Below are 15,662 nucleotides of genomic sequence, written 5' to 3'. Positions count from 1 at the left end.
AACCATGTCTCCGTACTTCCTACCTACTTTTTAAAATATTTTATTTATTTATTCATGAGAGACAGAGAGAGGGGAGGGTAGGGGGCAGAGACACAGGCAGAGGGAGAAGCAGGCTCCATGCAGGGAGCCTGACATGGGACTTGATCCTGAGTGTCCAGGATCAGGCCCTGGGCTGAAGGCAGTGCTAAACCGCTAAGCTTTCTCTCCCTTTAGTTGTGGAGTTTGTTCTGTCAGTTTCTTTTTTTCCTGTCAGTTGATTTTGGGGGTTTTAAAATGATTTGTTAGTGATCTTGTGTTCATGGGACAAGAGAAGCTTAGGGTCCTGTACTCTGTCTTCATCTTCTCTCTCTCTCCTTATTTTTATTTTTTAAAGGAATCTTCATACTGTTTTCCACGTTGGCTGCACTAGTTTATATTCCTACCAACAGTGCAAGAGAGTTCCCTCTCTCCACGCCCTTGCTGACACCTGTTGTTTCTTGTGTTGTTGTTTTTGGTGAATCTGAGAGGTATGAGGTGATATCTCGTTTGTAGTTTGGGTTTGTGTTTCCTTGATGATAGCAGTGATTTGAGCATCTTTTCATGTGTCTGTTGGCTATCTGTATTTCCTTGTTGGAAAATTGTCTTATAACACTCAATACCCCAAAAAATGAATAATCCAATTAGATTAAAATTTTCCAAGTTACTGCTATTGAAATAAGGTGAACTCTAATGACTATGTGATCTAATAAGAACAGAGTTTTTAACAGGAGGTAGAGGGTGTAAAAGTGTGTAAGAAATTGGGGAGCAACAAGGATGCCAATCTCAATATTTGAGTTTTATGGATTATGAAAGGAAAACAAAACGGTGCCCACTAGAATGATGGCATCAAAATGAAAAAATGTTTTCAGGGAATTGCCAAGTTTCAAAGTAGGTAAGCAAATGAAAGAAACATTCAGAGAAACACTGGATATAGAGGAACTTTCTGATAATGGACCAAGAGTTTACAAAATCAGAGTGGTAAGATTATGAGGAACCACTCATAGTGGCTAAGGAGGGTTTTTTAGCCATCTTCAACTTTCAATGTTCAGTAAATTTCCTAATCATAACTAAGTATGTTTGCCTGAGTTGATGCACTTTTGGTCAGAAGTTCAATTATAGATAGATAATAGGTGGCAGAATTAGGTAAAATACATAACTTCTAATCTCTTTAAATATATTTTCTTATCTCCATAGTGTTCTTAAAAAAATTAAAGGATATCACACATATATAAGATACTGAGCACAGGGCTTGACATATAGTAGGAACATGACCTTGTGATATTTTTTTTTTCTTTTTCAGGATGAAATGATATTCAGCGATACCAGGGCAACACTGGTATCCTCAGAAGGCTTCATTGACATAGTAAAGATTTCTTTGACACATTCCAGTGAGGTCTGTCTTCATTTCTTTTCTGACATAAGCTGCTGTTTAGGTCTCTGCCTTCTTTGTTACCTTTCGTATATATATTCTCTCTTTCCTACCTATACTTTCATTTGCACTGGAAGCTACGAGAAGACTTAAATCTGGGTATGAACACTGTTTTCTCCATTGCTATGACCTTATTGCCAAGTTGGCTATAATGATCTCTTTTTCTGTAATTGGATTTGGGAACATAGTATTCAATTCTTCTAATATTCTCTGCTGTAGAAAATATAGAATTGTATGAATATGCCATTGAATTAAAATTCCCAGAGGCAATTATCTAGATATACATGTCTACATTGCTTTGCCCTCAAAATCTAAATCCTTCAAAGTTTTACAGTATAATAATGAAAAACTTAATATTAAGAATTAGGTTGGGTGACAATTTTAAAGATAGCTGAGTATTGAACAAAAAATTCTCTACTTGACAACTTGTTAGAAAGACATTTTAATTTTTTAATGTTTCTTCTACATTTACTTTTCCTTTGAGTAAAATCATGGTCAGGGTATTGGTGACCAAACCATTCCATATGGAATTGACAAGGTACAGTCATTTAGGCATCATTGTCTTACTGATACATCCACTGTCAGACTTTGACAACAGCTGGCAGAGGTGAAAGATACCCTGGGAATATTTTAGAAGCTCAAATGAGAAATCTTTCCTTGAATGTGATAGATGTTGTTTATAGATCCCTTAAGGACAAAGTGTCTCTCTCAATATGACTTAAATGCTTAATCTCTGTACTCTACTGAGAATAATGTCCAGGCTAAGCAAATCATGTCTTTTTATTTCATTTAAGCTCAATTGAACAAGGAATTTTTACTCTAACAGCATTTAAACATTTAAACCTGTCATATCACCATGCAGCAATGTCTCTATTACCTGAAGGTAATATTATTATGTAATACAATCATGTATAGTATTTGTATTCTCTCAAGATTGAAGGGTGTTGAGTTATGTCAAATAACTCATGTAAAACATATACAGATTTTTGCTAAATAGCCAATTGTCAGGTACTAAAACTCAGAGAAGTGAAAGGGCATAATTGTTTGATATTTGTAAAATACCTATTTTCCACTGGTTCATATCCTTCTAAAGTCAGTATATCCATTGACCAGATTCAGAGCATAGTAGTGCCACCTGTAAGATTTAATGCAGTCTGAACTTCCATTTCCCCTTGGTTCTCATTGTTTGCTCATTTGGTTTTCAGAGTAGAAGGACAGTTTATTATCAGCAAGTGGCTGAGTGCATAGGGGCTGGATATAGGGGTTATGGAGGAAGATGAGAGGAAAAGTCAGAGTAAGACACACAATAATGACATATTTGTTGGCTTATAGTAACTTAGCCTTCTGATTTTTTTTTGTTTTTCTTAAAACTGCATCCAAATCCAATAAACTAATCTCTGAATGAATTTCCTTTTACTGCTATTCTGAATTATGAATTCCAACAAAGTACCAAATGCTAATTCTTATAGAACTGTCCTGCTGATGATTACCTGTTGAATAATAAAGTTCCTCAAAGCGGGTTGGAGTTTTTTACTATGAAAACAATTCATTCTATTTAACAACATCACTGTATTATTAAGACACAGAGTGGTATTTTTCTCATTGAAATGCTAACATCTTTATACAGCTAACTGCTAGCTGGTATGTCATAAAATGTTCCTCAGTTATTATATCTCAAGATAAGAAATATTACTTTGGGGTGAAAAAAGAGTCATTACCTTGGAGTAGAAGCTTGAAAGGTTTTTTTAAAAAAATTAAAAGCATCTTTACCATATTTGGGTCATATTTTAACTTCTGCATGTCACCATGAACAGAGATTGTTCTTCAAAGTTTATGTAAGTAAATGTCCCTGGAAATGCCCAATAAGATAGAGAGAACACACCAACAAAAGGTTTTCATCCTTGAAATTTATAGTGTTAATCTGGATTATTACATTAGTGATTTGAATACTGAATTCTTATTTCCATTATGTGTTTCTCTTTTGTCATCTCTAAAACTACAATAATCAAACCATGCTACTTTTAAATCTGCAACAGAAATTAGCATTAGTAAAGTTTTCTGGAACTTACAAACAAAAAGTAAAGGGCTTTATTATGAATACTGCTTGCTGAAAGTAACAGCTCTCATGCCTTATTGTGCTGAAGCAATGAAATCCGAAGCAGTAAAGTGCCAGAATGCTTATCATAATAAACAACAAATTCAATGTTTTTTAAAGGTTTTATTTATTTATTCATGAGAGAGACACACACAGAGAGGCAGAGACATAGACAAAGGGAGAAGCAAGCTCCATGCAGGGAGCCCGATATGGGACTCCATTCTGGGAGTCCAGGATCATGCCCTGAGCCAAAAGCAGATGCTCAACTGCTGAGCCACTCAGGCATCCCAAAAAATTCAGTGTTACAAAGGAGATAACCTCAGCTTGCTCTTGTTTTAAGTTGAATAATTTCTGATCTCTCAGTTTCCTAAAAATTGTTTCCCTGTTTCTGTTACCAGATAATACTGAAGGAGGAACTAGAAGCTCTGTTTTATTTGACATCCTTCTTCCTTAGAATCATATAAGTAGAACTCAGTGTAGAAGAAGTGCCGAGAAAGTAAATATGAGAAGGAAAGTTAAATCTCCAAGGAGACACATAATGCTCCTTTCTGGCTTGGCTTAATGAAATATCTTTTGATGTTGTTTTCTTTAACTCATTTGGGCACTACAGGATTGAAAGATGGGGATGTGCTCAATTTATTCTCAATATATCCTAGGCTATTAAGTCATAAAATGAGGTCCACAGTTTATCTGCATAAGAATCACTGGAATTCTGGTGAAAATAAAAAATTCTGGAATGACATCCAAGAACCACTGAAAGAAAATCTCCTCAAATAGGGTTTAAAAACCTTTATGAAGGTGGTGAAGAAAGAAACTTACCTGACTCTATAATACAATGTTTTGATAAAATAGGATTAAGCGAAACACATAACAAAACAAAAGTACTAAATTACTAGACTGTAATTGGTAAATTTCTCACAGTAAAACAGGTAAGCAAATCTGAAACTACATGTATACTGTTTGAACAAATTATTAAATATAGATTGTATGAGTGATGTTTCACAGTGGGAGAAAAAATGATTTTATAAAAAAAAAAATAAAGGAGGAATGTTAGAATGAATCCTGTAGTGTTGGGTTAGACTTGGAAATATCAATATCAACTGTGTATTTAAATATGTATACACACATAGATAAAGGAGTAAATATGAATGTGTATGTATAAATGGGTTAGCATATCTGCAAACATTTCCTAGCTTTGCATATCTAGCAACCAGATCTTGATTTTTTTAATGATTTTATTTATTCATTTATTTGACAGAGAGAGAGAGAGAGAGAGCACAAATAAGAGTAGCAGCAGGCAGAGGGATAGTGAGAAGCAGGATCCCCGTGGAGCAGGAAGCCCAACATGGGGCTCATTCCCAGGACCTTGGGATCATGATCTGGGACGAAGGCAGACACTTAACTGACTGAGCTACCCAGGTGTCCCCAGATCTTGATTTCCAAATACTATTATCCAATAAAAGGAGCCAGGGATACTTGGTAAATGGCTGATTCAAGAGCTACAGCAGGAAAAATACATGATGTCCTTATAACATCTTGTAGTCCAAGAAAGTAAGAAAAAAAACGAAAAGAAAGAAAAAAAAAGAAGAACATAGCAGTAAATCTAACAGAACTCCCAATGACCAAAGCCACAAGAATTTGAGTAACAAAATAAATACTAATATGTATTATGACCCAAAGAATAAAATAAAAATCCATGAATCCATTATGATATAAATAGTTGAATAAATAAAAAATATATAAATAATGGAAAAATGGAATAAACCTTTTTTACAGAAGAATTACAATTGATAACTGTAGAAGAAACAAGGGAACTAGAAAATCACCTTAGAATACCAACCACGGTAATAAATCCTGAAAGCAATATCAATGGATAGATGCTAAAATTATTGTGTAAAACATTAGAGAAAAGAGGATATTTGTATAGTCTCAAAATATCACCCCCAAAATATTAATTACAATGGTATTTTTCTAACACATACCCATAAATTCTTTGATACTCATCCCTAACGCATGTGGAATTTAATTTTCCCTTCCTTTGCGTATGTCTGGATTTAGTGACTCATTTGTAATGAAAATAATATGGAAAGGGAAAAGTAGTAACTTTGTTGTGTAGAAATCTAACAAATAACACTTTAACCAAGTAATCACAGTTAAGGTTACCAGTAGTAGGGACACTTGGGTGGCTCCATTATTTGAGTGTCTGACACTTGATTTTGGCTCAGTTCATGGTACCAGGGTCATGAGATAGAGCCCCACTTCAGGCTCCAAGTTCAGCATGGAGTGTGCTAGAGATTCTCTTTCTCCCTCTGCCCCTCCTCCCACTTACTTGCTTTCTTTCTCCAATAAATAAATAAATAAAATGTTTTTTTTAAAAAGATTAGAGTAATAAGTTATATTGATATTACTGACCCCTTGATATTACACAACAAGAATGTAACATCACCTGTTGTTCTATACATCACACAAATCCATAATCCATAGACCAATCATTAGAAAACATCAGACAAAAGTAAAAATCAACAACATCAGTAAAGATTGTGAAAGATAAGGAAAAACCGATAAGTTGTTACACACTGAAAGATATTTAGGAGACATGGCAAATAAAAGCAATGTAGAATCCTGGATTGGATTCTGGAATAGCAAAAAGACAATATAAAAATCTGGTAAATCACTAGCAAGGAAACTGAAGCAGTCATCAAAAACCTCCCAAGACACAAAAGTCCAGGGCCAGATGGCTTCTCAGGGGAATTCTATCAAGCATTTAAAAAAGAAACAATACCTATTCTACTGAAGCTGTTCTGAAAGATAGAAAGGGATGGAATACTTCCAAACTTGTTTTATGAGGCCTGTATCACTTTGATTCCAAAACCAGACAAAGACCCTACCAAAAAGGAGAATTATAAACCAGTATCCCTGATGAACAAGGGTGCAAAAATTCTCAACGAGATAACCAGCCAATAGGATCCAACAGTACACTAAGAAGATTTTCACCATGACCAAGTGGGATTTATCCCCATAATGTAAGGATGGTTCAACACTTGTAAAACATTCAACATTATAGATCACATCAACAAGAGAAAAAACAAGAACCATATGATCCTCTCAATAGATGCAGAGAAAGCATTTGACAAAATACAGCATCCATTCCTGATCAAAACTCTTTGGAGTGTAAGGATAGAGGGAACATTCCTCAGCATCTTAAAAGGCATCTAGGAAAATCCCACAGAGAATATCATTCTCAATGGGGAAAAACTGAGTCTTTCTCCTAAGATCAGGAACACAACAGGGATGTTCACTCTCACCACTGCTATTCAACATAGTACTAGAAGTCCTAGCCTCAACAATCAGACAGCAAAAAGAAACAAAAGGCATTCAAATTGGCAAAGAAGTCAAACTCTCCCTCATTGTAGATGACATAATACTGTACATAGAAAACCAAAATACTCCACCCCAAGATTGCTAGAACTCGTACTTCAATTCAACAATGTGGCAGGATATAAAATCAATGCCCAGAAATCAGTGGCATTTCTCTTACTCATTACACTAGCAATGAGCCTGAAGAAAGAGAAATTAAGTAATCAATCCCATTTACAATTGCACCCAAAAGCAGAAGATACCTAGGAATAAACCTAACCAAAGAAGTAAAGGATCTATAACCTAAAAACTACAGAATACTTTTGAAAGAAATTGAGGAAGAAACAAGAGATGGAAAAATACTCCATTCTCATGGATTGGAAGAATTAATATTGTGAAAATACCAATGCTACCAAGGGCAATTTACATGTTCAATGCAAACCCTATTAAATACCATGGATTTTCTTCAGAGAGTTAGAGCAAATAATCTTAAGATTTGTGTGGAATTAGAGAAAGCCCTGAATAGCCAGCGGAATACTGAAAAAGAAAACCAAAGCCGGGGGCATCACAATGCCGATTACAACCTGTATTACAAAGCTGTGATCATCATGACAGTGTGGTACTAGCAACAAAAATGAACACATAGATCAATGGAACAGAATGGAGAACCCAGAAATGGGCCCTCAACTCTATGGTCAACTAATATTAGACAAAGCAGGAAAGACTATCCACTGGAAAAAGGACATTCTCTTCAATAAATGGTGCTGGGAAAATGGGACAGCCACGTGCTGAAGAATGAAACTGAACCATTCTCTTATACCATACACAAAGATAAAATGGATGAACGTTCTAAATGTGAGAGAAGAATCCATCAAAATACTCAAGGAGAACACAGGCAACATCCTTTTTGAAGCTGGCCACAGTAACTTCTTGCAAGATACATCTATGAAGGCAAAAGAAACAAAAGCAAAAATGAACTATTGGGACTTAATCAGGATAAAAATCTTCTGCAGTGCAAAAGAAACAGTCAACAAAAGTAAAAGACAACCTACAGAATGGGAGAAGATACTTGCAAATGACCTATCAGATAAAGGGCTAGTATCCAAGATCTATAAAGAACTTACTAAACTCAACAGCAAAGAAACAAACAATCCAATCATGAAATGGGCAGAAGACATGAACAGAAATTTCACAGAGGAAGACATAGACATGGCCAACAAGCAAATGAGAAAATGCTCTGCATCACTGGCCATCATGGAAATACAAATCAAAACCACAATGAGATACCACCTCACAGCAGTGAGAATGGTGAAAATAAATAAGACGGGAAACAACAAATGTTGGAGAGGATGTGGAGGAAGGGAACCCTCTTGCACTGTTGTTAGAAAAGCAAAATGGTACAGCCACTCTGGAAAATAGTGTGGAGGTTCCTCAAAGAGATAAAAAACTAACTCTATTACCCAGCATTTGCACCACTGGGTATTTACCCCAAAGATACAGATGTAGTGAAATGACAGGACACCTGCACCCCAGTGTCCCTTGAGAGATGAATGCATAAAGAAGAAGTGATACACACACACACACACACACACATATGTATGTGATATACATATTGTGTGTATACATATGTATGTGATATACATATTGTGATATATTGTATATATACAATATATATATATATATATATATATATATATATACACATACATATATGATATTACTCAGCCATTTAGAAAGGACGAATACCCACCATTTACTCTGACATGTATGGAACTGGAGGGTATTATGCTGAATGAAGTAAGTTAATCGGAGAAGGATAATCATCATATTGTTTCACTTATATGTGGAATAAAAGAGATAGTGAAGGGGATTGTGAGGGAAATCAGGGAAAATGAGTGGGAAAAGTTAGAGAAGGAGACAAACCATGGGAGACTTCTAACTCTGGGAAACAAACAAAGGGTAGTGGAAGGGGAGCCTGGCAGGGGGATGGGTAACTGGATGACGAACACTGAGGAGGGCACTTGATGGGATGAGCACTGGGAGTTATACTATATGTTGGCAAATCAAACTTCAATAAAAAATGGAAAAATCAGGTTAATCTATTTAAATTATATAGTGTTGTTAATAATATTGTGCTAATGTTAATTTCTCAATTTTATTAAATGTAGCATGATTATGGGAAATTTGCATGAGGAGTATAAAAACTCTTTTATCTTAGCTAGGTCTGCCATAACCAAGTACTACAGACTGAGTAGCTTAAGCAACAGGCATTTAGTTTTTCACAGTTCTGTAGGCTGGAAGTTTAAGATCAAGGTTTGAAATCATAGCTGATTTCTAGTAGAGCTCTCTTCCTGGCTAATAGATGGCCACCTTCTCACTATGTCTTTACATGGGCTTTCGTGGATGCATGTGTGTGGGACTAGTGGGACAGAAGAGAGAGAGAAATGTAGCATGATAATTTCAATGGAGTCATTATATTGATTTCCTCATCAATATATGATAATCTGGTTTGTTGCTATTTATAATGACCAGCCAAGATCATTAACATTTGGTTGTGACCAGTTGTGTTTTCACAAACACTAATATGTCCACTTTTTTTTTGTTTTTTTGTTTTTTGTGTGAGTGTGTGGTAGTATAGCAGAAACATGACTTTAGTTGTGGAACACATAATTCATTAATTAAGAATGGAGAACTGACATTTTTATTAATGTATTATAAAATGTTATATGTATACCAATAAATAGACATCAATGAAGCGATGGATTAAAAAATCTCATTTTGACAGCAGTCCAACTATTCAAGGTCAGTGAGTAATGAGAGAAAGTGTCAACTATTTAAAATTGAAAATATCTTCTGAAGAAGTTTACTCCTGCTGTCTCTTCATCTCCTATAAATACACACATTCACACACACACACACACACACACACACACAAATGCAAACTTCTCAAATCCCAGTGTTTATTTATTTTTTTTAATAACTGGTCTACAGTGGATTAAACCTGAATCCATTCTTTTATGTGTTTTTGGCAGCTTGGAACTGAATATATTTTAGTTTTTCTCTATTCCCTAAATGCAGATCGCTTGATGGTATATAAGAGAACTAATGAGATATAAATACCAACCAGCACCCAAATAACAAGGATCATAATGATCATACAGTGAGCAGCTGTGCCATTTGATGAATTTGTTTCTTTTCTAATATTGCAGTAATTCAAACATTTTCCAGCTCCAAAATGTTTTGCCCTTCATAGGCCAGATTCAATAAAAAAAAAAAAAAGTCCTGCATTAGCAGGACTTTAGAAGGCCAGAAAAAATCTGAGGCTTTGTGAACTTTTTATTTTATTTTTTATTTTATTTTTTACAGAAACCATACAGGATTCTTATTGATTCTGGCATTCTCTGATTTCTTAACTGATAGAACAACAACACATAAAAGGAGTAATGCTATGGGATCAGTGTGAGGAGGGAATGCAGGATTACAATTGAAGAGTGAGAAGAAAATAGCTGCCTTCTATAAAATTGAGCCTTATTTTGTTTTGCTTTTCTTTGTTTTTCCATATTCTGTTTTGATCTACCATTTAAAAGGTTTGGGGCAGTGTTTTAATATCACTTTAGATTTACAGACCAAATTAAATACATACTTATTTAATGCCTCCTCCACACCTGGTGCCTTTTTAAGTGCTGGGAAATAAGAAAGACATTTGTTCCCTCCTTTCCTCAAGCAGCTAACAGTCTAGTTTGGGGGAAAGCCCAAAAACCTCTTAATATTATAAAACAAAATGAATAAAAATTGTGATTTCTGTGTGGAGAAAAAAGGTGAGGCACTGACGTAGGAAATCATGGAGGACTGAGGAGTTACCTGAGATAGTTTAGGAAAGCTTCTTCAAGGAAGTGACATTTAAGCTTTTTAAGCTGAGACCTAATTTAAGCTTATGAAAGGGAATACCCCATGCTTCTACAAATCAGAAAGCATGGTGATTGAATGAATGTCTTGTCACTCTCCTAAAATTCCATTAAAATGATAGTCAAAAGATTAAAGTGGAAGGGTGCATAATATAACAATATTAATAGGACCAAAACAATAGGAAACAAAATTTTGCAATGCACAAAGCAGATGGATGAAGAGAAACTTGGTACACTCAGAAAAACTAAATTGTTATAGTGGAGAAATCCAAGAAGGAACCAATTTTATATCATTGTGCTCCTGAAAACTTTAGGAGGGTAGTGCCAAGAACCACTGGGAGATGAATGAGTTTAAAAACAGGAATATTGGTTTAAAACATTCCCTTGAATTTCCTTGAGGAGTTACAACTCGAGTGTCTTTTCTATTTCATGTAGCTGACATACTGCTTTTTCCCTATTCATGGAAAAATAATGACAGTCAATTCTCTGGCAAAGGTAAAATAGAGGGTCTCTGGAATGGGAGAAACTAAGTATAACTAAGGACGAGGCTACCATATTAAAACAGGGGATTATGTGAAATTTATATGTTGAATATAAAAAAAACCGCATAATTTTCCCTCACTGAGATTCCAGAATGCTGGCACCCAGGTTTATACTTTTTAGTAAAGAGATTAGAAAATCCAGGTATCATCTAAAGAAATTATTTAGTCAGGTCACACTACCACAAAGCCAGTCAAAAAAACTTATCCTACACACAGAACTTCCAATCTGCTTTTTAGTGCCCAACACTAAACTATAATGTGTCACTCAGAGATCGCTAGTCATTTGAATAAAAATGTCCAGTGAATTTCAGAACAAATATAACAAAATAACTTGCAGGAAACAAAGACTATGAATGAAAAATAATACAAAAAATATCCTCAGATATAGAAGTTATTAACTCATGAATCATGAAACAAGAACTTTTGCTATAAAAAGGAACATCAGGCAAGATGGCGGAAGAGTAGGGTCTCCAAGTCACCTGTCCTCAACAAATTACCTAGAAAACCTTCCAGTCATCCTGAAAATCTACGAATTCGGCCTGAGATTTAAAGAGAGACCAGCGGGAACGCTACAGTGAGAAGAGTTCGTGCCTCTATCAGGTAGGAAGACGGGGAAAAAGAAATAAAGACACAAAAGGCCTCCAAGGGGGAGGGGCCCCGCGAGGAGCCGGGCTGAGGCCGGGGCGAGTGTCCCCAGGACAGGAGAGCACCGTCCCGGAGGAGCAGGAGCTGCACCAACCTTCCCCTTGGAAAGGCCTCCCGGGGAATTGGAGCAGGATCCCCAGAAAGGCGGGGATGCCCTCGGGCTCCCTGGGACAGGAACAGAGGAACTGCACCCCGGGAGATGCGCCGAGCTCCCTAAGGGCTGCAGCGCTCGGCGGGACCCGTAGGAGCACGGAGGGGCGCGGGCGGCGGCTCCGCGGAGCGGGCTGCGCGGCTCCGGGAACAGCTCAGCGGCGGCGGCTCGGGCGGAGGAAGAAGCTCCGCGGAGGGGGCTGCGCGGCTCCGGGAACAGCTCGGGGGGGGCTCGGGCTACGGCTCCGCGGAGGGGGCTGCGGGGCTCCGGGAGCAGCTCAGCAGCGGCGGCTTGGGCGGAGGAAGAAGCTCCGCGCGGAGGGGGCAGCGCGGCTCCGGGAACAGCTTGGAGGGGCTCGGGCGGCGGCTCCGCGGAGGGGGCTGCGGGGCGGGAGCGCGAATCCAACAGCGCAGGCCCCGGAGCACAGGGCACCGGGACACAGCCCAGGATCCGGCCTCCCCCAGGGACAGGAAGAGGCCGGGAGGGCCCAGGACAGCAAGGACGCTCCTGCCTGGAACTGAGCAGATCAGTGGCCCCAACCGGGAGCCCCCAGGCCCTGCAGACAGAGAGCCCCGGAGCTACTGCGGGAGCTGACTCCAGGGTCCGAGAGCTGCCGCCCCGCCACTGTGGCTTCCTCCCGGGGCCTCACGGGGTGAACAACCCCCACTGAGCCCTGCACCAGGCAGGGGCAGAGCAGCTCCCCCAAGTGCTAACACCTGAGAATCAGCACAGCAGGCCCCTCCCCCAGAAGACCAGCTGGACGGACCAGTTCCAAGGGAAGTCAAGGGACTTAAAGTATACAGAATCGGAAGATACTCCCACGTGTTTTTTTTGTTTGTTTTTTTGTTTTGTTTTGTGCTTTTTTTTTCTTTCTCCTTGATTTCTGATTGCTTCCCCCACCCCACCCCACCCTTTTTTTTCTTTTTTCTCCTTTCTTTTTCTTTTTCTTCTCTTTTTCCCCTTTTTTTTCTTCTTTCTCCTTTTTCTTTTTCTCTTTTCTTTCCTTCTCTCTCTTTTTCTCCTTTTCCCAATACAACTTGTTTTTGGCCACTCTGCACTGAGCAAAATGACTAAAAGGAAAACCTCACCTCAAAAAAAAGAATCAGAAACAGCCCTCTCTCCCACAGAGTTACAAAATCTGGATTACAATTCAATGTCAGAAAGCCAATTCAGAAGCACTATTATACAGCTACTGGTGGCTCTAGAAAAAACCATAAAGGGCTCAAGAGACTTCATGACTGCAGAATTTAGATCCAATCAGGCAGAAATTAAGAATCAATTAAGAGAAGCAATCCAAGCTAGAAGTCCTAACGACGAGGCTTAACGAGGTGGAAGAACGAGTGACTGACATAGAAGACAAGTTGATGGCAAAGAGGGAAACTGAGGAAAAAAGAGACAGGCAATTAAAAGATCATGAGGATAGATTAACGGAAATAAATGACAGCCTGAGGAAGAAAAACCTACGTTTCATTGGGGTTCCCGAGGGCGCCGAAAGGGACAGAGGGCCAGAATATGTATTTGAACAAATCCTAGCTGAAAACTTTCCTAATCTGGGAAGGGAAACAGGCATTCAGATCCAGGAAATAGAGAGATCCCCCCCTAAAATCAACAAAAACCGTTCAACACCTCGACATTTAATAGTGAAGCTGGCAAATTCCAAAGATAAGGAGAAGATCCTTAAAGCAGCAAGAGAAAAAAAGTCCCTGACTTTTATGGGGAGGAATATTAGGGTAACAGCAGACCTCTCCACAGAGACCTGGCAGGCCAGAAAGGGCTGGCAGGATATATTCAGGGTCCTAAATGAAAAGAACATGCAACCAAGAATACTATATCCAGCAAGGCTTTCATTCAAAATGGAAGGAGAGATAAAGAGCTTCCAAGACAGGCAGGAACTGAAAGAATATGTAACCTCCAAACCAGCTCTGCAAGAAATTTTAAGGGGGACTCTTAAAATTCCCCTTTAAGAAGAAGTCCAGTGGAACAATCCACAAAAACAAGGACTGAATAGATATGATGACACTAAACTCATATCTGTCAATAGTAACTCTGAACGTGAATGGGCTTAATGACCCCATCAAAAGGCGCAGGGTTTCAGACTGGATAAAAAAGCAGGACCCATCTATTTGCTGTCTACAAGAGACTCATTTTAGACAGAAGGACACCTACAACCTGAAAATAAAAGGTTGGAGAACCATTTACCATTCAAATGGTCCTCAAAAGAAAGCAGGGGTAGCCATCCTTATATCAGATAAATTAAAATTTACCCCGAAGACTATAGTGAGAGATGAAGAGGGACACTATCTCATACTCAAAGGATCTATCCAACAAGAAGACTTAACAATTCTCAATATATATGCCCCAAATGTGGGAGCTGCCAAATATTTAAACCAATTAATAACCAAACTGAAGAAATACTTTGATAATAATACACTTATACTTGGTGATTTCAATCTAGCTCTTTCTATACTAGATAGGTCTTCTAAGCACAACATCTCCAAAGAAACGAGAGGTTTAAATGATACACTGGACCAGATGGATTTCACAGATATCTACAGAACTTTACATCCAAACTCAACTGAATACACATTCTTCTCAAGTGCACACGGAACTTTCTCCAGAATAGACCACATACTGGGTCACAAATCAGGTCTGAACCCATACCAAAAGATCGGGATAGTCCCCTGTATATTCTCAGACCATAATGCCTTGAAATTAGAACTAAATCACAACAAGAAGTTTGGAAGGACCACAAACACGTGGAGGTTAAGGACCATCCTGCTAAAAGATGAAAAGGTCAACCAGGAAATTAAGGAAGAATTAAAAAGATTCATGGAAATTAATGACAATGAAGACACAACCGTTCAAAATCTTTGGGATGCAGCAAAAGCAGTCCTGAGGGGGAAATACATCGCAATACAAGCATCCATTCAAAAACTGGAAAGAAAAAAAAATTTAAAAAAAAAAACTGGAAAGATCTCAAATTCAAAATCTCACCTTACACATAAAGGAACTAGAGAAAAAGCAACAAATAGACCCCACCCCCAGCAGAAGAAGACAGTTAATTAAAATTCGAGCAGAACTAAATGATATCGAGACCAAAAGAACTGTGGAACAGATCAACAGAACCAGGAGTTGGTTCTTTGAAAGAATTAATAAGAAAGATAAACCATTAGCCAACATTATTAAAAAGAAGGGAGAGAAGACTCAAATTAATAAAATCATGAATGAGAAAGGAGAGATCACTACCAACACCAAGGAAATACAAACGATTTTAAAAACATATTATGAACAGCTGTACGCCAATAAATTAGGAAATGTAGAAGAAATGGACGCATTCCTGGAAAGCCACAAACTACCAAAACTGGAGCAGGAAGAAATAGAAAACCTGAACAGGCCAATAACCAGGGAGGAAATTGAAGCAGTCATCAAAAACCTCCCAAGACACAAGAGTCCAGGGCCAGATGGCTTCCCAGGGGAATTCTATCAAACGTTTAAAGAAGAAATCATACCTATTCTACTA

The 15,662-nt window shown here is 38.0% G+C and overlaps 1 pseudogene; it reads left to right on the top strand.

The window, feature by feature from the left end:
* Nucleotides 1-918: 918 nt before the first annotated feature.
* The window catches only part of LOC112911660 (alpha-actinin-1-like), an 88,029-nt pseudogene continuing 73,285 nt past the window's right edge, over nt 919-15,662 (top strand).

Source organism: Vulpes vulpes, chromosome X, assembly GCF_048418805.1.
Source record: "Vulpes vulpes isolate BD-2025 chromosome X, VulVul3, whole genome shotgun sequence".
Taxonomy (NCBI): Eukaryota; Metazoa; Chordata; class Mammalia; order Carnivora; family Canidae; genus Vulpes; species Vulpes vulpes.
This window is presented reverse-complemented; position numbering and strand designations above follow the sequence as displayed.